At 43.1% G+C, this 7,411-nt stretch overlaps 1 long non-coding RNA gene across 1 annotated transcript; it reads left to right on the top strand.

The window, feature by feature from the left end:
• Positions 1–430: 430 nt before the first annotated feature.
• LOC130742742 (uncharacterized) lies at positions 431–1,181 on the top strand. The gene is made up of 2 exons (XR_009021260.1): positions 431–633; positions 846–1,181. It is a non-coding gene; the product is annotated as an uncharacterized LOC130742742 (long non-coding RNA).
• The last annotated feature ends 6,230 nt before the right edge of the window (positions 1,182–7,411 follow it).

The following is a 7,411-nucleotide window of genomic DNA, read 5'->3' as shown; positions in this document are numbered from 1 at the left end:
AAATATTTCCTCGATCTAATGCACTATTTGGTTTCTATATTTATATTTTATCATAATTTTAATTATAAATTTGACACCAAAACTTTGAAAATGAAAATAAGGTGACATATTTATAATAAATCAAAAATAAAAAATAAAAACCAAATATATATCCTCATTTTTTCAATATTGATGTGAAATTACAATGTAAGTTCGAGAGGGGTTACATCTTGTAGAATGTAGAATAGATAAATACTTATTAATTTAGCGTAAATATATGTATATAACATTGTATGACTATGATGTAAAGACAAGGCAATTACCAATTTTGACAAAATGTCACTCATGGAGATGGAGACCGTTGACTTTGTTTACGCGGAAGCATCAAAGACTATTGACAAAAAGGAAAGTGACACAACTGGATAGGTACTACTAAGAAAATGCTAAAAAATGCTTGAAAAGAAAGCAAACAATCACCGATTTTGGATTATAAATTAGCATGAGGTGAGTAAGTCGTGTAAGTATGCTACCCTATAATGGCTTCTAAGAGGTGCTCGCTTATTTGGGTGGTTCTCTTTCTTTGTGTGTTATGTTTTTCTGCTGAGGCAACAGCAAGGAACATTAATGCTGCAGGTGCTTCTGAACTTTACCCAGGTAACTAATGGTGTGTTAGTATTTCTGTCATTGCACGTTCTAAGACAATTAGAACATGGTTTTGGTTAATTCATATATATATCTTGATCATTCATGATTAAAAGGTCATAGTTAATTCACTTCATATAAATTTGTGCTTATTATTATGCATATGCATAATTATGGGAATATTAGTATTGGATCATGCATAGTGTTGTTGTGTTATTTTGTAGCTTCAAATGATGAAATTGGTGTGAGCAGTAGGAGATTACTTTGGCAACCACCGCGACCTCCACCACCGCGACCTCCATGTTCGAGGGGAAGAATAGCTTATGCTGTGAGTCCTGTAAAAAGCCATGCAGAAAATGATCCACGTTGCCACAACTATCTATGATAGATCTGTGTGCTGTGTTTTGCACTTGTAAGGATGAAGTATATATGTACACAGAAAACATATCAAAAGAAAGTTTATTAAGTGATCTCACACTGTTTGTACTTGAATATTCTTCATATTATGGTTTGTATATCTAATGGGCAAAGACTTCAATTACTAGTTGTTTCTTGGTTCAGTTCATGACTTCATGCCATTTGTGTCAGTTTTTTCTAAGTTTTGGAAACAGTATATTCATATGGCTCAATGTGTTTGTCGCAAGTGGTGAAAATAAAAGCCATTTTTTTTGTACTTTGAAACATTAGGAGGTGGAGAAATAAATGCATTGGTCGGGAGCTCAGCCAAATATGTCATGTATCGAGTTTCTCTTTTTATGTCTCTCTTCTTTTCCTATCACATTACATATTGTTTTTATATTATAACCAAAATAAATGAAAAATGAGATAGACGACTAAGACCCACTTTGAGCACTAAGAAATCACACTAGAACCAAGGGTGAATACATACCATGAAGTGCTGTTCATATCATTAGTACGTCTATCTCATTCACTATCACAGTATCCTTTAGGTTTAAACTTATAATTCTTCTCAAATCTTATTTCATATTCCATAGTTTTCATGTCATACCGTAGAACTCTTTTTGCTGCCCTAAGATGTAAATGATTTGTTTTACTCATGAATCTTGAGAATATCTAGCAGCCAACATCAAATCAGTCCTTGCAATAAAGTCAAAACCAGAATAAAAAATCATAGACACAAGCTAAAAAAAACATCAAAATCAATACTTAAAAGGTGGAAAATGGGAACGGACACAGCTAAAAAATCCCAACAAAAAAAAAAAAGGCTTAATCCAGTTTTTGGTCCCCAACCTTTGTCATAAATATGACTTTAGTCCCTCGCCGGAGTAAAGGTGGGGATTGGTCCCCAGTTTTTGGCAAAATGATTGGTTTTGGTCCTTCCGGCCGGGTCAACGCCGGAGCTCCGCCAGCTGATGTGGCCCTTGCCACGTCAATTAATGAGGTCCAGATGGCTTTTTTTTTTCTTTTTCATTTAAAAAAAACCTAATGAATTTAAAAAAAATAAAATTGAAAAAAATAAAAAATCTTAAATAGAAACCCAATTTTATCTTCATCTTCAACATTTCTCAGATCAAGAAGCCCCACCCCAGATCATTCTCAGATCATTCTTCATCTGCAACTGAAACTCAACCTTCGCCCCCACCGCCAAACCGCAACTCCACCCCAACCCCTCACCTGCAACCAAAACCCCAACCCCCCACTCCTCATCTCCACCCTCTGTGGCAGATCAAGAAGCTGATCTTCGAACCTTCGATACGGTGGCTTGGTGATGCAAGCTTTGATCGAAGGAGAGATGAAGGTCGTGGTGGCTTGGTGCGGTGAGGGTTTGTCAAACGCGCACCACCGCCACGTTTGTGCTCTGAAATCGCGCCGCCACCATCATCTTCATGGAGGCCAGCCACCGTAGTGTCCAGATCTGGGTTGGGGCTTTAGGGATGGGGTTTCGATTGGATCTGGGTTGGGGCTTTGAGGATGCCATAGCCATGGTCTTTTGATAGTGAATAAAAGGTTGGATTTGGGGGAATGGGTTGTTAAAAGTTGCGATTTTGAGGAAGAATCAGTGGCTGTTGCTACTGGTCTTGTGGGGGAATTGGGTTTAACACCCCACCCCTTAGGCTTCCCGCCCCACTTAAAGTGGGGAAATTACCGGAAACCCTCCGGATTAATATCGGTAAATGATTTTCCGATACGTATCGGTTTATCATTTACCGATTCGTATTGATATAACAGCATCAGATAGGTTTTGAAACACATAATTTTCAAAACCCATTTCCCTCCCCAAATCACTCCCTCTTCAAATCTCTCCCAAACTTGCGTTCCACCACTCCAAGCTTCGGTCCCATCATCATCAAAGCTTCCTCAAAGCACCGGAACTCCCATTCCATTACATTCAAAAGGTAAGTTTGATTTTCATTGATTCTCTCACATTGATTGATGATTAGAGGTAGTTGATGGATTATTAGGTGAATGTTGAACACTAGGGTAGTTGATTGATGATTAGAGGTAGGTTTTATTGACTGAAATTGCATGAAACGGTCATGGGCACGAGTGGGTCGTTTCCAGTTCTGGTTCTGGGTTTACTGTAAAATTGGAAAAACATTTTCCGATTCTGTAATGGAAAATGTTTTTCCGATTCTGTAATGGAAAAACATTTCCCGATTGTAGTCAGTTTATTAAGCCAGTTTTTTTAAGCCAGTTTTTTTTTAGTTTTAAACCAGTCCTCCATCTATTGGGCTGAATATTTTGTACAAATTTTCAAATATTTTAGTGTCATGACACTGGGAAAGGGTGTTGATGGTATCACCTTATTAGAACTAGGGAACTTCCTTAATGTTGCATTTTAGTTATCTAGATTGACAAATTTGGTTATATAATTTATTTTCCTGTTCTGCTACTGGTGTCCTATGACAGAATTCATAAATTCTTCTTCCTTGGAAAATGATAATTTATGTATAACAGGTTGATATGGTCATAGTACCAGCGTCAGCTGGGCAGATGGAAAAATATTTTATTAAGCCATTTTTTTTTCATTATTTTTTTATTAACTGAAAATGCTATATGAGAGATGTTTGTTTGTTTCTATATGAGAGATGTTTGTTGCTATATGAGAGATGTTTGTACAAGTTGTAACTGTTAAAATTGCTCAAGTTGTAATTTGATGTTAAATTTGTTTGCTTTTCATAGGAGAATGAAGGGCGGGAGGAAGAGGTCTCGATCTTCTACAGTCGATGATGCAGAGGATCGCCACGAGCGCTTGCATGCTTCTACGCGGCGCGGCGACCATCGAGCAGCTAGTCAGGCGGTTGAGGCTTCGGCCCCGTCTGCTACTCCGGCCGGGGCTCCGTCTCCGTGTCCGTCTGCTACAGCTCCGTCAGGTGGTCCGTCTGCTACAGCTCCGTCAGGTACTCCGGCTGAGCCTCAGCCTCATCCTACTCCGGTGTCTCCGATGAGTTACCTCCTGAGGAGACATCTGGCGAGCAGTCTTCTTCGGAGCCCAGTGGCGAGGAGTCTGCTTCTGAGGCCAGTGGTGAGGAGGAGGAGCCTCTTATTCTCCAGGAGGAGATTGATGCTGCTGATGTGGGGCCAGAGGAGGGGGCACAGGGCGGTGCGGATGACGACCTCATCCAGAGGGTGGCACCGTTTCCCGGGGGGCCTGAGGATCTGTCGTTTCTTGCACATTATCCTGACCACAAGGCTCCTTGGACGTGGCAGGCACTTCTTCGCACAGACCCGCGGTACGTGGACCGTCGGACATTGAGGGTGGCCACTGTTGGGGGGAAGGTATGGAACCTACCCTGTGATGGCGATTCAGAGACCCACACACATGTGGACAGCTGCTGCAGCAGACGGGTTTGTATCACCTGCCTGGGTGCGGGTTACCGGAGACAAACCCAGCTGTCATACTGGCCCTTGTTGAGAGATGGCATGAGGAGACGAGTAGCTTCCACATGCCGTTCGGGGAGATGACTATCACCCTGGACGATGTGTCGAGGTTCTACACTCCGGGCAGGGGGGAGCGAGATGAGTGTGCAGCACTCTGCGCCCAGCTCCTGGGAGGATCTGGTGCTGATTATCTGGTTGAGTTTGAGGCGGCGGGTGGCCAGAACATTGGTTCATTACTCTGAAGACCATGTACACGTCTGCTATGGATGGTATGTCTTAATCATTACTTTATTAAGTTGTATTTATTTTTAGCGTATTATTAATAAATGTTAACTTAATTCATTTCATTGTAGAGGGACGCTATGAGGATGCTGCTAGGATCTGGCTGGTGAACCAGCTTGGTGCCACCTTCTTTGCCAGCAAGAGTGGTGGTTACCACACTACTGTCTACTGGATCGGGATGCTTGAGGACCTCGGTCGCGTGTCGGAGTACGCGTGGGGTGCGATTGCGCTGGCATCGTTGTACGAACAGCTGAGTCGTGCTTCCCGCAGGAAGACAGCCCAGATCGGTGGGTTCACCTCCCTCTTGCTGTCATGGGCGTATGAGTACATATCCAGCAGCGTCATTATCAGGACGGAGGTACCCGGCTATACACAGGACCAGCCTAGGGCGCAACGGTGGTCCACGTCCCGGATCGCGCATTCCGGACTCGATGAGAGACGAGTCATGCTCGATGAGCTTACAGTGGATGATATCACATGGACCCCTTTTGAGGACCATCGAGCTGTTCGACCGCGGGATCCCAGGGCCCTCTATTCCGGCTACATCAGGACACCTTACGGCCGGTCTGTGAGCCGACATCTACCAGAGCGGGTTATGCGCCAGTTTGGCTACATACAGGACATCCCTCGACACCCCTCTGAGATCCAGACGACGGGGTCCCTTGCTGAGACTGCAGATGCTGCCTATGCTGAGTTTGAGCCGCACCTCCGCCCTCAGGGCATCCCTGTTACATATCCGGGAGAGGCGGTGGAGGGTTACATGAGGTGGTATAGCAGAGTGTCCCATGTGTTCATCATCCCTGAGGATAGGAGGGAGGAGCTTAGTGCCGTGGTAAGTTTGGATTCTAAACTTGTATATTATTTTTATCCATTCAATTGTGATTTTTGTTAATGACATTTTTTTGTATATTATTTTTATGCAGTCTGCTATAAGTAGGGGTGTGGAGTTGTTGGAGCAGTCATTGGAGGTGCCAGGAGCTCTTGCACCAGGAACACAGCCTCGAGTCCTCACTGAGAGGGCGCTCGATCTCTTTCGACGGAGTTCCTTCGTTGGTGCCCAGGGAGTTGCCTTTTCTGCTATTCGAGGAGCCGCAGCTGCGGGCGGCAGAGCGCGTGGAGGCAGAGCTCGTGGAGGCAGACCCCGTGGAGGCAGAGCTCGTGGAGAGGGTGATCCTGGAGAGGGTGCTCGTGGAGGTAGAACTCATGGACCTAGAGGTCGTAGGGGGCGGGGTCGGGGAGAGTGATTTTATTAGTAGGACTCTTTGTGTTATGTTATGACCATTGTTATGTATATGGTAGGACTCTTTATGTTATGTTATGACTCTTGCCTCTTTTTATTTACATGTGTTCTATTTTTAGTCTTAATATTATGACTCTTATAATCCAAACGACAACATAAATAATCCAAACCATGACAATAAGTTAATAAAAGGTTACACAACCAAATTAAACATAAGCAACACGGAAAACAAAATTATTCCTCTGTGATATCAATGAAGTCCTGGGGTCCGCAATCTTTTGGAAATACCTTGACTAGGTTGGGCAATGTTATATTAAGATAACAAACAGTTCCTCTAGGTGCAAACACAGCAACCTGCAAGTAAATTGCGTACTTTAATCAAACCATGCTTAGTTGTCCAAAAAATGATGTAAGTTTCATGTTTAGGTTCTAGGGGATAGACCTTTTGGAGAACGAGAACAGATCCAACAGTTATGTCATTCGCAAATTCACTGTGGTAAAGGCCTTGCGATGGATGCTAGCATCAACAGCACCTGTGGGGTCCTAAATTTTTGAAATTGTTTGAGAAATAAATAAGAACAGTTAGAGAAGGGGGACCAAAAGCAAGGCCTTACAAAAGCAAGGACAAGCCATACCTTGAGGGTAACTTTCGCATCTCCGAACCCATTGGGAGTGCAACATTTGATAACAGCAACAACATTCTCCACCCTCTCAACGTTCGCTGTCAGAGAGCCCAGCGGAGTGGCAATTCCCCACTCTTGCAGGGCTGATAGCCAAGCATGTGAGTTGAAATCAGGATCGGTTTCGGTTGATCCGTGATCTAGCACACGCCTGACGATTTCCTGGGTCGGAATTAGTGGTGTGTTAGGGGTGGATCTACGGGCATACATGGCAGCCTGGATGGCGCCAGCCGGGCCAGGAATGAGAGGACGAGAGCTACCAGAATTGTTGCTTTGACGTTTGCAATGGCGGACGAATGGATTTGGGTCTTGTTCCATTGTGTAGAAAGAAGAGTAAGAAGAAGAGGCAAGACACAATAGACAGGAAGATGAGGAATGAAGAGTAAGAAGAAGAGGCAAGACACAACAGAGATTTATAGCAACGCAGAATGGTCAAAATATTTATGGTGTACTGGTGGATGGTACAAGTGTGGTTGGGGCTGGTGGTTGAGAGTAATGTCAGGGTTGGTGGTGGAGGTTAATGAAAATGAAAATGACAAGACCTTAATAATGAAATGTTAATGACAAGACCTTGATAATGAAATTAAATGACAAATGAGCTATACTATTCAACGCACTTTACCAAAAGTACAGCTATACTATGGTGATGTCTACATAGTTGTCCTTAACAACAACTTGTGGATAAGGGTCACAAAATTAAAATTATAGGGAGTTTATAAATTCATATTACACAATACAAGAACAC

The sequence above is a fragment of the Lotus japonicus genome, chromosome 3, assembly GCF_012489685.1.
Source record: "Lotus japonicus ecotype B-129 chromosome 3, LjGifu_v1.2".
NCBI classification, from domain to species: Eukaryota; Viridiplantae; Streptophyta; class Magnoliopsida; order Fabales; family Fabaceae; genus Lotus; species Lotus japonicus.
This window is presented reverse-complemented; position numbering and strand designations above follow the sequence as displayed.